The sequence below is a fragment of the Hakea prostrata genome, chromosome 1 (genome assembly GCF_041222555.1).
Source record: "Hakea prostrata isolate BN-2017 chromosome 1, UWA_Hpros_2, whole genome shotgun sequence".
Lineage (NCBI taxonomy): Eukaryota > Viridiplantae > Streptophyta > Magnoliopsida > Proteales > Proteaceae > Hakea > Hakea prostrata.
Genome location: NC_142600.1, coordinates 64,316,684 through 64,336,027, shown reverse-complemented (window position 1 = coordinate 64,336,027; position 19,344 = coordinate 64,316,684). Strand labels below are relative to the sequence as shown.

Below are 19,344 nucleotides of genomic sequence, written 5' to 3'. Positions count from 1 at the left end.
ATTCAGGATAATTACGATGGGACAAGGCTATGCTCAGTCCATCAGGATTTAGGGTCATAGACAAGAATCTTAACCTTGAATCAATGTAAGGGCATGAATTTAGTTAAGAACATTTACGGGTGGGATTGGGTTTGGAAAAACCAAACCAACCCATCCTTGTTCCAGCCGTCTATGAACATCTATCATCTAGCATACATGTGTAGATAACATTAACTTAACATATAATCTATTAATGTGATCAATCTAATAGAAAAATAATATATTCTTTCTATGATCTATTAATGTGTTATAGTCAAGGTTCGAAATGTTGCCAACATTTTGGGTGTCGGTTGCTGCTAACACCACCGACACCATCGCCGATATTTGGAATGGTGTAGGAAGAAAATGGACCCCTAGCTTCGAGGGGTGTTTGAGGTTATTTTGGCCTAAAACATCACCTAAACTAATGTTCCTAATCGGCACATGATTGGCTGTATTCAGACGAAACTGAAAATTTGGAAAACTCATATAAACCAATGTAAACATGCAAAGAGAACACAAGTACACAATTAGTGAAGAGAAATAATAAAGTTTACAACTCATATACAATTACAAGATGCAACACTACTATAGAAGTACAACAGTGTAGGCAAATACATAAAGTCATCCAATCATCTCAAATCTCAAATTCTTAATACCAATTAGTGTGCCTATGGATCCACCTCCTCCTGACTCTCCTTTGTCGAACCCCTATTGGCAAGCATCCTCTGCCCCAACCATCTTACATACTCATCCCATCTCATTTGACATTGATAGTTGTCCAGATAGTCTTGCACTGCAGTTCTATGGTGGTCACTGTCTGCCTCCAAGAGAACTCCCATATGAGGGAAGGTGCTGCAGAGGTGTTGATGATACTACCGGTGCTAGTGACTGTGAAGATGGTGGGCCTATTTGCCACGAGCCAAATATGGACTCCACAATTGACTCTATCCTTGAGAGACCATGCTCATAATAACAATCACCATGCGCATGCCTATAATACAAACCACTGGAGGGGATGCCCATACCCATACCATAATGTCCATAAGGAGGATGGACACCATAAAGACCGATAGGCCCATAAGTGGATGTGAAGCCTAAAGACATCCAAGCTCATGGATCGCATCACTCCCTCTAAGTTGTTTGCTGAATCCGGAATTGAAGGATTTATGTAAGAACCATACATTCTATAAGATTTGTGTGAAAGTTGACATCATCATAACCACCTCTATGCAGATGTTGCTTCCCATGGCCCTTTCCCTTCTGGTTGTAGTTCCCCAACCATGATATTGATCACCACCATGATCCTGATCCTAGGTGGCATGTGTGAAATGAGTCTCCCTAGAGTATCTCAGTGGGTACTACTGTGTCTTTAGTAGTGGAACCTGCAAACGCACCTCAAGTTCTCCACTACGACCACCATCATCATCATCATCCCTTTGAGTTGATTGGGAGCAAGTGTGTCATATGGATCGTCATACTACGTGCCAAGTGCCACAATCCAATCCTCATCACAGTAGGAGTTGCCTCTGGCACATGTGCATGTGCTTGTGCATCTCAAGAGGCCATAAACTCAACATCAACCCCTCTAGCTCGAGCTCTCTCTAGGTTAGGCCTCCCTCTAGGCTGGTCGAACACTGGCTCACCCCTATCCAATAGTCACTGAGTGAGGGGATGCTACTCCACCTTGAATATATCATCAAGGTTGATGTCCTGCCGACTATTCTCGGCCTGTTTCCTAGCATGTTGTATCTTCAACCTCATATTGTAGTAGCAAAACACAAGATCATTTAGGCGCTGGCTTCCCAACTAGTTCCTCCTCTTGTTGTGGATCATGTTAAATGTACTCCAATTCCTCTTACACCTAGAAGCAGAGCAAGTTTGAGATAGGATCCTAATTGCCAATCTTTGGAGGTTGGTTGCACTGTTCCCATAAAGATACCACCACTCAGTTGCATTATCACAAATGCATTAAGTTAAAACTTTAATACTTAACATAAAATTAACTTATCTGTAAACAATAATAATGCATTTACATCTAACCTGCATAAGGACCAAATGCATCCCTAAACAACTTGATCTACAATCTTTAGTATTGGTGGTTGACTAAATTCTTTAAAGAATAAATACAAGTTCTAACTATTCGAAATCCCTGATATCTCACTTCATCATGGCAACATGATTGGACCATCGAATCCAACTCCAACCCCAAAACCACCTGCAATAGGGCATGTAGCAGGTTTGTGTCCAACCACAAATGTTCACTATACTAATATCTAAGGTTTAGAAGATAGGTTGTACAATTTAAAAAGGTTACAGTTAAAAGTTAGAATTAGGATTGAATGAATTACCAATACTTGATTTACTCTAGAGGTATTTCAACGAATTTCTATTTGGCCAAAAAAAAAGAATTTCCAATTCTTACAAGTCAACGACCCACAATATTTACTTATCAACCCTATGGAGGGGATGCATCAGATGAGTGGTCCATCATGTATACATAATATCCAAGAAAGCCCAGTGCCCTTTGGGGTTTGCTCTTTCTATGGCAACCTTTATATACACAAGGGTTGCACATAGGTGGGGCATAGTGGGTCCCCTCAAGGAGGTGTCCACCATATGCAAGACCTTTATAATGGACTCCGAGGTCTACAACACCACAATCACATTTCTCCAAAACTCATCAGATGATATTGTGCTATATGCCTCGTGCCCATTGTTCTTACTGAATTATATATCACAAACTCATTAAGTCCGTAGATACTAGATATACAAGATAGTCATAGTATAATAATTTGTAAAATGAAATAGTAGATAGTTTTTCTTACTTGGATCTAACCCAATCAAACCACTCTTGGGATGCAAACATAGATCTAAAGCTCAACTTCCTCTCCTACATACTAATCAAGGCGACAAAATTTGTCGCAAATCTCGTTAGACTAGGTGGCACCAACTCTCCTCTGCATGATCTCCTCATCATGGTCAAAGCAATATTATGATTGTAGATGAAGTTGGTTACCTGTCTAGCCCTTTCCATTGTGTTTTGGACAATTCTGAATTTCCCAATGTCCTTCAGCATGAGGTCGATAAAATGAGCTGTCTAAAAAAGATGATAGTCTAACGAACTCATCAACACCTCATCGGCCTTCTTAAAGTTGGAACCAAAGTCAATGACAATTTGCACCACATTCTGCTTCCCAACCTCATCTATCACATCCTGTAGGAGACCAAGTATACACATGTGGTCTTTTGTATGAGCATCTATAGATTTCAAGAAAATAGTCCTCCTATCATAGTACACTAGAAAGTTGATGATGGACTTTCTCGTCAAACTGGTCCATCCATCAAACATGATGGTGCATCAATATGTATCCTAGAATCTCATACTATCTATATATTGTTGCAGCACTTCCTTCTCCTAAAGGAAGGCGGTCATCAACTCTATAGGGGTGGGACCCTCATATCCAAGACCTGCATTTGTAATAGTATCAATCATGTGCCTGTAGTATGGACCATGCATTGTGTTTGCTGGAATGGAACTGTAATACATCCACTTTGACATTGTCTTTTTAACCTTCTTAGCCATACCTTTTCATGCACTAGAAATCATAGGTTGCTTGGTCCCCTTCCTCCGAAAACTTCAGGATCCTACTCTGGGATAAGGTCCCCATGGTATGGATAATCAGATGGTGTTGGGTCTGTTGTATAAGTGGCCCTCAAACTCTGTGATCTTCTAAACATGCCATATACTCCACCCCTCCCCCCAAATTTAGATGGTCCAGCCCCTACAGGCATAGAAGGATAAGCTCTTGAAGCTCTAGCTCTAGCCCTATCCTGCTCCTGATAGTACATCTACTTACTCTCTGTCATGGCCTGCCACATGTCCCTCTCCTCCTGATGTCTCCCCACATCAATAGGATCAACATCCCAATCATCATCTAAATCGTCGTTGTATGATGACGGTCCTCACACCCATCATCTAGTTTGTTCATTCTCTTCTTATCCTCTTTCTTCTTCCCCTTCGCTTCTATAAATCCCTAAGTGCCTTCATTGCATTTGGATGGGCCTCTGTGAATGTGGTCACATCCTTCAAACTTTTGATGATGTGACCCTTAAACCTGCTGATGCAACTTGAATAAATTCTCTTCCCACAGAAATTACATCTTGTTTTATTCTTATCTACATCATAGCCACATGATACTGCTGTGTTGGGTCAAGTCTCCCTCATACTGCTTATCTTTGAGGCTCTCCCTGTGGTTGCCGCTGTTGTTGTCCCTTCCTACCCTATGTATTAGCTCCCCTCACTCTCATTAGCAAATATGATAACAATTGCATTCAAAATGATTACATAAATCATTAAACAACACCAAAATAATTTTCTCTGCACAAAGAAACAACCATGTACCTAACTAGCAAATTTTTTATTTAATTTTTGATAAATTTTTATAATTTTTTGGCCAAAAAAATAGGCTATTCATATAATAATTGACGATGAAACCACACAGGAAGTACTTGAAAAACACTTATATAGTTATTCCATAATTTTCTATAATTTTCAAAACATTTTCCCTATTTCCCCCCCCCCCATTTTTCATAATTATTTATATTTTCCATTAGTATTTTAATAATCTTTAAAAAATAAAATAATTATTTATTGGGTGAAAAATATTTAAACTCCGTGAGTCTGTAATTGGCCCATGGAATTTCACATATGTTTCTTCCATCACCATACAACAACTTTATCACTTAAAAAGTAATAATTCTCAGTGCAAAAAAATATAATATCTTATGAAAAAAATTTCAATTCTATAAGCTCATAAATCTGCTATTCAATATTATGACATGCATTCTGTTAAAAATCAATTGGAGAATAATGGTTACTTATGAGATGAGAATATTATAGATCTGTGTAAAGTCCTACTTGATTAATATAAGTAACATGATAGCCAGTAATAACGAAGCAAGATGTAAAACGTCGAAAATTGGAGTAAAATAAGGTTAAAATGCAAGAAGTAGGAGAGAGAAGCTTTACGGAACTTTAGAGAAGAGAGAGAAAATGGCAAAAACTTGAGTGCAAAATTGCCAAAGTTCGAGCGATATTCCAACAAATATCGCCGATATTCTGCAATTCACATGTTGGTGGCCTACTTGTGTTGGGTCCCATTGACACAATGATATATCGCCGACATATGGTACCATGGTTCTAATGGATCAATATTATTTTCCTACTATTTTATTTTATTTGGAGGAACATTCTTATCAGTAATCAATGCTAGGTCCACGCGAATACCTTTTTTTCTGAACTGAGGTTCGCCCGAACTAGCTTATGCGCTCTTGACTACATCCTTGGAGGTAGCTGCAACATATAATTTCAGTATAAGGTGACATTTAGAAGTTTTGGTGGATTTGGAAATCCAATAGTTCCAGCCTTCCTTGTAGAGTTACATTTGTTTCTTTTTTGGTTCTCGATCTGGTCGGGGCATAGGTTTCCTTCCCATTATGTTTCTCAGAGTCCTTCAAGACTGGGATTCTCTCCTTACATTGTTAGGTTTATAATAGGCAATATATGGGCTTGGACTAATTACTAGGGTTAATAATTGATGGGGTTCTCAATACATGGGGTCAATGTACTGTCATTAGGTTTGAGATGAGCTAAACCGGTCCATTGTGGAGGTGGACTAAGGTTTGTGATTGCTATTATAAATAGCTATGATGGGTCCCTCCAATCTCTCAAGTTCTTTTGTTCTCTTCTCTCTCCACAAGAAAGAGGTACAATAGAAAGACAAGAAGATTGGAGAAGGATTCATCACTCTGCAGATTTAGCATTCAAGGTTTGCACCAATCTTCTTCAATATACGTTTGGTGTAATATATGCATAATACTTCCTAATATCTTATATCACATTCTAGTTCTTGCATGGTTTTATTATTGTTTATGATTTTGAGAAAAACCCTAGAAGTTCTAACATACATATCATTTTCCTCTCAAAATTCGTTTTCTTGCAGTGCTCACAACACCTTTGCACATCTCTGGTATGGTGGAGCAAAATTGGATAATTACTCAGTGAGGTCAATGTATGATCAGCACGACCCAAAGGATTCTCAAAGAGAACAAATGGAAGGGAAATATTAAAATTGAACATGAATGCAAACACTCTCCATAAAGTCAAGAAGTTCATGTGAAAGCCTTCTGCGGAAAGTATAGCAGCAGGAGAATAAAGCGTAAAAAGGCATATTTTAGTTGATCAAGAGCACAAAAGATGTGGAGAGGTTTATGAAACAACTGATCACATTTTCCTGAATTGCCTTATTGCTAGAATATTTTTGTCTGGATCTCTGGTTTCCTTTGGTTTACCCTGATGGAAAATTCTAATTTATATCAATGATCAAAGGCGGGGGACCCTTTCTTCAAAAGAAAGAAGAAGTTTGCAGGTAACCGTTCTCATTGGCTGCATTTTATTTTGGTACATTTAAAGACCCAGCAATGAGATTGTTTTCAATAACAATTTGGAGGCCTAAAGATGTCATATAGGTAGCTTCTAAAGTATTTGAGGAGTCAGATGCAGCTATTATTTTGCAAATAATACTATTGTTGCTGATTTTTCAAGTTCTAATTCAGAGCATAATGATATTAAATGGAAAGCTTCAGGTGTTGGATACTCACAAATAAGAGTAGTACTGCTGCCAATCCTATTTGCAGCCCAAAGAGCTAAGTTAGTAAAGATAGACAATAGTGAAGGGGATTTAAAGGTACAAAAAGATGCTCTAGCATAATTTGTCAAAATGTTGATCAAAGGTGGTGCTAAAGTTATTGGCCAAGCATGGAATGGTGTGGGAAGCAGGTGTGGAGCATCATCCAGGTTACACCATATTTGATGTGGAGTAATGCATAGAAATGCTGCTGGAGTAAGACCCTTTTGTCATTCGCCCAGTGCCCATATATTGAATGCACCTGTTTTCTACAATCCCCATACACCATCCAACATTGTTCAAAAGTGTGTTATATAACCATGCACACAACAAAGTGGGTAAGTGTATTGTCTTTATATGTATGTTGTTATCAAACTCTTGCAATGGCCACTCCACAGAACTGGCATCATTCAGTGGTGATTGACCTGCATCAATGTGATTAGAATGACATAATCTAAGTTCAGCTATCCATTTAGTGACATTACACAGTACAATGAAGGGATTTGGTTTTTGTTCGTAAAAGATGACTCTATTTCTTTCCTTCCAAAGAAAATAACAAATTATTATAAAGATGGAGAAAAACCACTTATTTGTTTTCATATCTAGCTATGTATTAGCTACAAAGTCATTGCACATATGCAAGATGATCAATGGGCCAAGTGGCCCATTCTCAGTCCAATTGGTCCCGCGGCTCAAATTCTTTTGGTCTATTTGCATGAGATGAAGACATGTTATGCCATTTCTACCTTGTCGCCACAAATGTGAAATCCCCAAAACCCTAACCCATCAACTCATCATTTCAGGTCCACGAACCCAGAGTTCGAGTAGAAGACAACTTTGGACCATTCGAGTTAAGCTTGGAGGTTTGGAATGAACCTATGGAGTTGGATGAACAAGAAGAAGACCCGGCCACCCTAATGAAATTCAAGAGGAGAGACAAAATTAGTCTGAAAGGCATAAAGTTAGATTTTGGCATGCACGAATATTAATGTTGGAGGACTCAAATGTCAAGGTAAACTATACCATTAATTGGGCGATAATTAGAGCTTTCTACCCTCCAAAGCTAATCAAAATTTGCCTTCCCATGAAGGAGATAAAGGGTCAGTTGATTGGAACTGATTGTACAGGTTGATTGACCGCCCATGCCCAAATTAGGGCAGTTTTGGGATTTTGGGTTTAAAACCCTTTTTTATGGTTCTCTCCCCCCATAAACGCATAGTTTATTCTAGAAGGAAGTTGAGAACAAGGGAGAGAAGGAGAGCTTGGAGATTTGAAAGATCTCACTCATTTGACAGTGCTAAAGCACCAGATACGAACGAAATTACGTGTCAACGTAGGAAAACCCATAAAACCCTCTTTGCAACCTTTCTCTTGGGGTATTTATGATGAGTTATTGCATTGATGGTGGTGGTTGAAGTAGTTGGTTAGTATTGAATGCTTGCTTAAGTTCCCTTTTGTGTTTCTAACTTCTTTGAGTGTTTAATGGTCTCACTTCACCCATTTGAAACCAATTGAACCTCTCTGAGATGCTCGGAGGCAACTCTTTGAGAGCCAAATTGGGGATTTTTTAGTAGGGAATAACTTGAATAATTGGAAAGTGTTTTTGGGACAATACTAGTGTCCCATTGAAGTCCCAAATACCCCAAGTGATTGGATTTCCAGAAGAGTTTGAAATTGAACAAACTTGGTCGCAACCCTAAGGTGTGCAATCGACCAGCCCTAGTAGGCCTATCCAACCGCCCCCTGGTTCGGCTACTTGTTTTGGCTCTTTGGAAGCCCGATTGATTTCCGATTGATACCCATTTTGATCTCCATGTTTCTAGGGTTATTTTGGGTCATTCGCACTCTCGAATTGTGGAACTTTTGGACCTTGGAGATTAATTATTGTCATTTACAAATGAGGGAACATTATCACACATTATGTGCTTAATTTGATTTTATTTCTTATTACTGCAATTGCCAAATATACTATTATGAACTACATGAGACTTTGCACGGATGAAAGGTAAATTGATATTCATGTTTATGTTTATATTCCTTGGAAGTCTATGTTCATGTTTTTATTTCTCTATATGCAAATGATGTGGTAATGGTGATGTGTCGAAAATAGGTGGTAGTTGCGGTTGACTACCCGTTAGCCTCATATCTGTGGGAGGTCCTCTCTCTCTCACGTTGTGTGGCGCGGAGCTCGTCTCATCGGATGCATTCTGGGCTCTCGCTCGAATCGGATCCTTTATGCCTTGGTAGGCTTTCAACTCAATCTAATAGCCGGACGCCAATAAAAGAGAAAGTTTTCGCATGGGCTCATCATCTGATGCAAAACCGATGTGAGAGGGATAATAAATATGGGAGAAGCGGGTATTGCTCCTTTACAGTCGTCTTTCATACCTTCTCCTTTTCAGTCGAGCGGCTTCGCTCCTCTCCCGCTTTTTGTCCCGTTTGTCTTTTTTGCATCAACAGCCGGAAATCCAGGGGGAAAGGATAAACAAAGCCTTTATTCGATCCCATGAATTCGATTCATTCCCCAAGATAAGGCTACAACTATGGTTCATAACTATATATATATACCCAGGGTTGTGGGAGCACCCATTACCCCTAGTGCCTATGCATCTATAATATAGATTTATTAGGTGCATGGTGGCTATGTGTTTGGATGTGTGTAGCTAGGAACCCATTTAAGTGCTACTACCCTTTTGATAGGGGTATTGAAGTTTAGTGATCCGTGATGACAGTGGTTAGGTCCTGTGAGCCTCATTCAGGCCCATTATAATCATGTAGCGGTCGGGTTGATATGTTAGGGTTGAGCTTATGGGCCGTCCAAAAGACGGCTTGAGTCTCATGAGGAGACATGAGAGGCATCTACCTTAACATATGTAGATGATCACAGGGATAAGGAATGACATTCCAAAAGACGCCTTGAGTGGCATGAGGAATGGCAATCCTAGGTGGGAAGGATACGATGATCAAAAGGGCACTAGGCATGAGGGAAGGTATCTAGAACACATGTAATATGAGACCTAGTTGATTTTGCATTGGGCTAGGCTTATCCCTAAAATACGTAAGTTCTCAGACCAATGGTTGGTGAGAGAGTGATCACTTAAACCCCAACCACGGTATGATGTGATTTGACCCAATTGTCGTGAACAACCAAAAAGATGTGCTACCGTACAGACTAGATTTGTTAGAGTCTAGGATCATATGTGCATCATCATTATCATTCATTATATCATTATAATCATATTGTATATATAAATGTGTGTGTTGCGCGATGAGCGATTGTGTTAACCTCACTAAGTTCTTTAGAACTCGATCCTTTTATACGTGTGTTTTCTCTTAGACTTTATTGTAGGTTATGAGGACCCCATTCTCCTGGAGAGTCCTCCGTCGATTGAGTCCTACGAGGGACCCACAGCAAAGAACACATAGTTACATGGCAAGTTGTATCCCTGTGCGGATTGCGCCTATGGAGTCTAGTTCTTCTGAGATCATGGAGATATCGATGGAGAAAGTAGTCGCCTTAGTGGTAATCATTTTTATTCTTTATCATTTTATTAGACAGGGGTGTCACTTAGATTCCCAACTACTCTTCAATAACATTTAAAATTCCGCTGCGAACAATTATTATTTCTTTTACATTCTGATGTTTAATTTGACTAACTTTGAAAATACTGACTTGGGGATGACTGTAATAACAAGTATTATTTAAACATTTGATATTTTATTCTTACCCTTGGATTATGCTATGTTTTGTATTATTGTTATGGATTGAATATGAACATAGATCCTGTAGCGTTATCACGCCCATGGGTATTCAGGTGAGTTTGGGTTCAGCTGGGCCGGGTGTGACAACAAAGGTCACAAACAGGGTTTGTCTCTAACCACTCGGATAAGACAGATTTAACTGGTAATCCTGCATTCAAAAGATGCCAAAAACAATATTTAAATCTAGGGTGTAGTGGTAATTTCCTAAAAAATCCCACCACGCGGTTAAGTCATTCTAGTCACTTGGGTATCTTTGTTTAACAATGCTTGCCTTGCCAATTTGGCAAGAACTCGCCATTGGATGTAATTAACAATACCCATCGATCATTTACACTAGAAACTGAAAATTTTGAAGAGACATATTCAAAATATGTGAGACGTGAGAGATACTCCTTGTTCATCTGGACATTTCTTACCATTTCAGTGACAATGATTTCCGAAACCATATATTAGCTTCCAGTAATTCATTATTAGTTGCTAAAGCTTTTGCTATCCGAACGGGTATGGTGGAAGTTGCTAAAGGAAACTTTGGAAATATAATGGTGGAATCAAACAACTATGATTTGATTTAAAATGTCATTTAAACTTGTGAATGAATTCTTGTTTAGGCTAGCCATGTTGGTGGAACTTTTGACTAATTAGTCATTAGCCAATCCTTGGCTTTAGTGTATTTTTAAGTTTTAGCATCGAGGTCAATGTTTCTCATGGCTTTATAATTCAATACAATTTCTTTTCACTCAAATAAAGTATTAGGGGGGAAGGAGGAGGGGGGGGAAGAGAAAGGGGGGGAAGGGGGGAGGGGGGGGGGAGGGGAGGGGGGGGGGGGGGGGGGGGGGGGGGCAGTTATTGTTTCTACAACATTAGTGTCACATTAATGTAATTAATAAGACAATAATGACAATTTGACAATTGACTAAGTTATCATTCATTTATGTTCAACATTTAATTTTTTTTCTCGAAAATTCCATGGACATGCCAAGAGAGCTGGCAAAATGCATGCACACCACAAATTTATGCCAAAATTGGTAGTCGCCCCCTTTTCCATCAGAATCATTGATTGGCTAGAGGAAATGACAAATATATCTTAATTATACACTTGCATTATTCTCTATCTTATCTTATACTACCATAAAAACACGAACTTACTCCAGAATACCCTCGAATGTTTATTAAACTAGTAAAATTCAACATGAGTACACACAAATTTTATTTTTTTTTTGGTTATTTTTTTATATTTAAATGTTCATATCTTTTTTCAGCAGTTGGTTTTCTTTGAAAAAAATGTGTATTTTTGATTTAATATATTTGTAGATGGTAGATTAGTAGTTGTCTTTTTTCTTGGAAATTATGCTATTTATACTTATTCTCCTCTCTCTTACCTCTCATTTTCTCCTGAAATTTCTTTATTTTATTTGATGGATTTTTGGCTTTTCTTTTGTCCTTTTCTCTACAAGAATCTATTTATGTGATTATGTGTTTTCATACTATCCCCCTCTTTTATATTAGTTTTTAATTTTTTTTAATTTTTATTTATAGTTTCATTTTCCCTTTTTCCTTTTTTTGGATTGTTGTACAAGAGGGAGAAATTGAAAAGAAAAGGAAAAAATACATCTAATCATGTTTAATGGATTCTGGTTAAAGATGGAGGAAGAAAAATAAACAAAAAAATACGTTTGATGGAATTTAATGGATTCATGTAAAAAGAGGAAAGAAAGGAGAAACACAAAATAAGAAATTTCTATTAAAGACGAAGGAAGGAAAAACATAAGATTAAATAAAAAAAATATATATCTTGGAATGGATTTCTATAAATCTATAAAGAGGAAAAAATGGACAAGAGAAGACAGGCAACAAAAAAAATCAACATAATCGACTTATGAGGTACAAACAAAGTAAGTTAACTTTTGGTGAGAATCAGAGCAGAAACTTTTGAGAAGAAAGTTAGAGTAAATAGTGATCAAGTGTTGGGAGATAGGGTGTTGTTTTTTTTCTTTATGTTCTATAATGTAATGGTTTAAGTTGAGGGGAGTGACCATTTTATAGGGAAGTAGAAAAAATATATATGAGAACAAAAACAACCAAGAACAAGAAAGGAGGATTGTGACTACCAATTCCTACAAAATAATTCAAAAGATTAGATACAATTAATTATGTCTAAAATCATAATTCTAAACTTTCACTTAATTTTCAAAATTATTTCTCTCCTTCCAATATATTTTAATAAAAATAAATATTCATTGGCCTATGCAGGTCTCGAACCTGCGACCTTCGCGTTATTAGCACGACGCTCTAACCAACTGAGCTAATAGGCCAAGTTCCATTAATTTAAGTTCTTCTTCTTTAAAATAAACTATCATACCTAAAACATCAATATTTAATAAAATAGAATGAATAAATTAGTAGATATAAAGATTAGTAAAGAGTTTGTCAACTTATAATTGATAATAACCTGCATTTAAATAACTCAAGATAAACCGAAACCAAGTCGAAACTGATACCATACGAAAATATAGTTGTCTTCAAAGCTCTCGTCTAGATGGAGGAGATTTGGAGAGTGGTGCTTTTTGAATGAAGAAATGTTATTTTTATCATACTTAGTTTCTCTTACCATTAGGGGTGACAATGTTGGAATGTGTAGTTAGTTTGGTGTTAAAATGGACATTTTTATGGTTGTTTAGGGTTAAAGTTTGTGTCTAAGTTGAATGTTTGACCAAGTAATATAAAATGACAAACATAAGAAAAACTCACTCATGGATGAAGAAAAAAAAGATGAAATTTAGGATTCTATTTTACTAAAGGCAACGCTGTAAAGATACAAGAGATTAAGGGCAATTTAAAAATTATGAAATTATCTAACCCAAACTAAACAGAATTTGTTAATGAATTGTACCATTGTACAAATTTAAGAGATATTTTGGGGGTCATTGCCAATTTAAAATCATTTTGGAGAGTGTGCTTTTTCGCTCAATCTTGAAATATACCTGAGACTAGGGGGGCCCATAGGCCTAGGGGATGGAGAAGGTTTGAAGTGATAGAAGTTTGAATCCAAGACCTCCTTATTACACTATGTTGGAAGCACATTCACAGATGTTTAAATGTTTTTTTCCCCCTTTTTTGGTGCGTGTGGCTTTATTCAGAAAAGAAAATGCTATATTGCCAAAACCGAGTTGCTCTAGCGGTAAGACCCATGCTTCTTAGTGAAGAGGTTGTTGGTTTGACTCTTACCGCAGTGGTCTCCCCGAATATGTAATGGACACACACACAAGCTGGCTCGAATGGACCTCAGCTCATCCAAAAAATATGGTGCTACATTGATGGAGATTGTATATGGCGGCACAATTTGCCACAAGCATCATTTCCCACTAAAGGAGTAAGAGCAAGTGGTAGGCAACGATGTTGAAATTGTATTTCACCCGATCCGTTGATGGTACAATGGTCAATGCAAGAATCTATGAAATGCTCTCCTCCGATTGTGGGACACGCCATATTCTCTGAACAAAATTCCAAGGCCTTTTCTAGTACATTGGGTTTGTATCTCAAGAGCTTCACATATTCATTTAATAGATTAAATGTGTAATCTTACACATAATCCACATATTTTTATTTGCGGTAGCCACTACTAACTACTGCCAGTGGTGTTGATTGCACCACGTGATTCAAATAAGATCAAACGGTTGAGAATCAAATGGCGAGGTTTACTTGTAAATACTATTTTTTATTTTTACATTTTAAGGGTTTAAAGTTTACTAATTTTTCCAAATTTGACCCCTCATTTACCCAACTCCCAAATCCCTATTTTGTATAGGAAATCGTGTGCACACGTCTCATTATTTCATGATTTCTATTGGGTTCATGCATTCCTTGTGAGTTCACTTGCTCAATTCATGACTTCGTAAATTCCAGAGTTGTTCAATAGTAATCGTCTATTAATGCTTTGCTCCTTCTGAATCTCACGTGAGTGAATGTAGAGAGACTGAAAAGGCACTATCACTATGAAATCTTGGTGGAATAAAAACAATGAATTTTGATATTGGCGAAAATGGCCTCTTCCTTCAATTTTTCCTTCATTATTGAAACTGAATTAACAAATGTAGGTATCAAAGGAAGAGTTCATAGAACAAACAAGAAAATCTGGAAAATTCGATGAGGCAAGCCTGGCTTTCTAGAAGCAGATCTTGGATGTGCGGGGATTGGAGATGAGTCGTACATGTTGTCACACCCCACCAGCCAGTATCGGTCCCATCTGATAACCCATGGGTACGATCCATAGCCACAAGATCCATGGTTTAGCCATCAATGATAATCAATGCATATAATAAATAATCAAGCACAAGAATAGTTTAATAATTAAATAAAAAGGGATATACAATGTGTTCCAAAATCCAATAAGGAAAGAATCCCAGAATGAATAAACTAAATGTGTCCAAAAAAGGGGTATCTAAGCGAAAGTAGAATAAATCATAGTTTAACTGTTATTTTGTTCTTTTTCAAGGATGACGATCTTCTCTTCTAATTTCTCGATGAACGGGGTCATCCAACCTTCCTTCATCAACTTATCGAACCACTTGAATTCTTTTGCCATCAATAGGAGCTGTAAGTGCACTCCATGCACCCACAAATAGCTTCGTGCTATAAATCGCTACCTCCCACTAACGCCTCCGGAGTTTCTTCATAGGGATTCTCCCAATCATACATAATTTCTCTTGTTTCAATATTGCCATATGAATAATATAACAATAATCCACAAAAAGAATGGGTCCTGGCAAACTCAGTAGGGCAACAAATCTCATATACATGTTAATACCATATCATGGTAAATAACATAGGAGAAGATGATGTGCATATGTATGGATGCATCTAGTATCTAACCATGCAAGTCTTTAGTATGGCAAACATGCTTTAAGATATAACACCAGCCCTCCTTTGGTTAGGTTTAGTCACTCTGATCCCTCACGGACTGGTTACCTTTGTTGGGATCCTAGGCAAGCAGCACAGTCCTCGTCAAACAACCATGATTGGGGTTTAAGTCCACAGTCTCTCACCACAACCATTAGCATGAGTACTTGCGCATGTTAGCGATTCTAACCCAATGCAGTGTTATACAGTAACTTACTACATATGTTCCAGATACTTCCCCTATGGCACCAACCAACTCGGTTCAATATCCTTCTCTATCTAGGAATGGGAATCCTCCGGATTGGCTACCTCTGTTGGACTCCATTCCCTAACCCTATGGTCATCCACATATTGTTGGGGTGGATGCTCTTATGTCCCCTCATGACTCCCAAGCCACGTATTGGACGTCCATGAGCCCAACCCTAACATAAGCAACCCTACCAATGCATGAACAATGGACCACTGAATCTCCCCACAGGTTGGCTACCACTGTAGGATGAAACATAGTCACATCACCATTATCACATGTCATTCGGTTTCAATATTCCTACCGAAAGGGTAGTAGCATGTATGGGTTTCTAACTGTGCAATATAGACCTCCTAGGTATGAAATCTAGCAACCTTAACAGTGTTGCGGGCATCAGAGAACAATGTCCCATACCACAATCCCTGATATCCCAAGCTAAGGATACACCCAATAAGGATACCCTCAATCATTGTTACAAATTACCATTATCCCATCATTCAACACCATATAGTAATGCAAATACATTTAATCATCATACACAACATATTATTATCAATGAATCACTCAAACTACTGTAACAACAAGTTATATGATCACTTATACATTCAAAGTTATACACAATTCATCACATTACATGTCATATCATATGTACAAAAATGTAAACTTACCTGTCGAAGTGAAAAAGCTACTGAAAGTGCAATCAAACTTCACAAATAACAAATCGAGTAAACCTCAGAGATCACCTAGATTAGGGTTAAAAAGATTCATTAAGAACAAAAATCAAAACAAAGCAAAGATAAGACTGACAGGGCCATTGGGACCCATCCGGTCGCTTATGGCGGTTGGTGGGTCAATCAACCGCCCGACCGACCGCCCCCCTTCTAAGGCAAACTCTCAAGTCCAAAATTCCAACTTTGAATCACCCATCCTTGATATGATTTCGGGATGATCCAAATCCAAATTTCGTCCTTAACATACTAGAGAGTCCATCTCAATCTAAAAACTACAAAAGAAGAAGATTTACAATCCACTTCATCTCCTTTAACTAAATCAACCATTGATTTGGATATGAGAATCCATCCTCGGGTGTGGTCTAGTCGCAATCATCGATGGTTCGAATCATCAAACTCACTATCTACAAAATCATGGAAAGAAGAAAAGCACATTACTACTAAAGAGAGATAACTAGGGAGAGCATGTGATTAACTAACCTCCAATCGATTCACAAGATAGATCAAGAATCAAAGCTTCACCGTGATTCGAGCGTTCTTCACCACATAACACATGTACTCTGCCTCCTAACTGTACACAATAGACTCCAAGAATAAAATAATATGAAATTAGGTCATGGATGACTATTTATAGAAGGTCGGGGGCAAATTAGGGTTTAGTCTTGCAACTAGACCTGGCCAATCGCTTGGGGCGGTTGTTTGGGTCAATCAACCGCCTTAAGCAACCACCCTCAGTATTTTTTAGTACTTGGGTGCTTTGCTCAACCAGTTGATCCCCACACTAACCTAACTTAAACCACATGTGGGGGATCCTTACCTTGATCTCGGACATCTTCAAATTCAACTTTTCTCAGGCTAGAGATCCAACTTCCTAGTCCATCAGGGTTTCTATTGAATCTCCTTTGGGTTCCCAGTATGGTAGGTTCTTCATCGGCAAAATCCAGATCCATGGGCTCAGGGTATGAATCATGGGATTCAATCCGGATTGTCTACAACTTATTTCGGCTGGAACTTCAAGTACTCGAACCTGCAATACGGATCCTGGTTAGAATTATGGGGGTTGTTACACATACCGAAAGCGGTTATGTCATCGGAGAATTGTGCGATGATGAAGGAAGGGATAACGAAGGTTGCGACTGTGATATTTGGTGCCATAGATGAACTATTTGAGAAGACAGGAGTGAGGCCTAAGGAGATAGGTGTGCTGGTGGTGAAATGTAGTCTCTTCAACCCAACACCTTCACTATCGACCATGATAGTGAACAAGTACAAGATGAAAAGCAACATCCTTAGCTTTAAGCTTGGAGGAATGGGTTGCAGCATTAGGATCATAACATTGGATCTTGCTAGGGACATGCTCCTAGCCAATTCCAATAACTATGTCATTGTTGTTAGCACGGAAATGGTAACTTTCAACTGGTATGCCGGTCGTAAATGCTTTGCGCTCATTCCTAAATGCTTCTTCCACATGGGTTGCTCTACCATCCTCCTCTCCAACTGCCGTTAGGACTTTTGTCATGCTAAATACCACCTCAAACATGTTGTCCGCACTCACAGGGCATTGATGACCACAACCTCAGCTTCACGAACCGGTTTGGCATCCCCAATCAAACTCACTCGCCTTATCTTTGTCTATGGCGACGTCAACTAGCAATCAAAAGTTGAAGACAACTAAACAAAGGTACTAGTTGCTCACTGGAGTGTTCTAGTTTCTCAAGAGCCTGGTGCCAAGTCGCTGGTTTCTCGAAAGCCTAGTCCCAAGTCGCGGGATTTGAGTAGGTAAAATGAAATAGGAATTTGGGAGTCGGGTAAATCAGGGGTCTGATTTTGTAAATTAGTAAACTTTAAACCCTTAAATGTAAGAATAAAAAAATAGTATTTACAAGTAAACCCCCGCTATTTTATTCTCAATCGTTCGATCATATTTTGATTACATGGCCCGAACAACACCGTTAGGGCAGGAACTAGTTGCGGTTGCTGCAAATAAAAATACCATAATCCACCTTCATTGCCTCTTCTATGAAGTTGATTGCTACACTGATGGCTTCTTCCTAGTGAATATTGCAAGGTTCAATAGATAGAGGGAGGTAGAAGAAAAAGACACACAATAGAAAGCTACCTCGTTCTGCTTGCACATGATTCGATATTTATTTCGATCAAGAGAATCTGCAGATTTGGGCCTTTTCAGGAAGAGAGACTGCAGTGATTTGGAGACTCCAATATGGGACACATCAAAGACTGTATAATTCCTGACCAAATTTCATAAATTTTCATGGCGAATTTCCAATGGGTGCTTTTTTCACCTTCTTTGGCAGGACTTTATTTCTCTCTATTCATTCTCGACTATTTCCTCACATATTTCTTCTTTGTTCTCTCCTCTTTTTTCACAGGAAATTTAGGGAAATCTTGAAGAGCTAAAGGGTAGGAGTTTATTCCTAAATCTTTTCCAAAAGTAGGTATTCTCTTTCTTGATTTTTAAGTTAATCTTTCTATTAGAGTTTTTTTCATGGCGCCCCTTAAGTGAGGGCTAAATTCTTGACTATCCCCTTATATGCCAAATATTTCATGGCGCCCCCAAGCATATCCCAATATTCCAAACTACACTTCTTCACAGTCAAGACTTTTGACCATTAAGTGTGGGTTGTAAATTGTCTAAAATGCCCTTGTTTCTGTCTAAAACCAAATTGCCCTCTAACTCACTTGAGTGACCCAACCCTAGGTGGGTGAAGGGAATCTCCCTTCACCCGTCTTCTTGCCCTTCCGAAACCCCACATCGCCGGCAATCACTACGGTCCCTTCCCTCCTCTCTCTCTCTCTCTCTCTCTCTCTCTCTCTCTCTCTCTCTCTCTCTCTCTCTCTCTCTCTCTCTCTCTCTCTCTCTCTCTCTCTCTCTCTCTCTCAAATGGAACGGCTCTACAAATTGGTGAAACTGTGGAAGATTTTTCTTTTAATTTTAACATGATTAATTACTCTTTCAGCTAGGCTATGGTTGTCAGTAACC

The 19,344-nt window shown here is 38.4% G+C and overlaps 1 non-coding gene and 1 pseudogene across 1 annotated transcript; one reads left to right on the top strand and one right to left on the bottom strand.

Moving 5' to 3' along the window:
• Window positions 1-12,707: 12,707 nt before the first annotated feature.
• On the bottom strand, window positions 12,708-12,781 carry TRNAI-AAU (transfer RNA isoleucine (anticodon AAU)). Its single transcript has one exon. It is a non-coding gene; the product is annotated as a tRNA-Ile (tRNA).
• A 4,646-nt stretch (window positions 12,782-17,427) lies between these two features.
• Window positions 17,428-17,850, top strand: LOC149029397 (3-ketoacyl-CoA synthase 10 pseudogene; annotated as a pseudogene).
• Window positions 17,851-19,344: the final 1,494 nt, after the last annotated feature.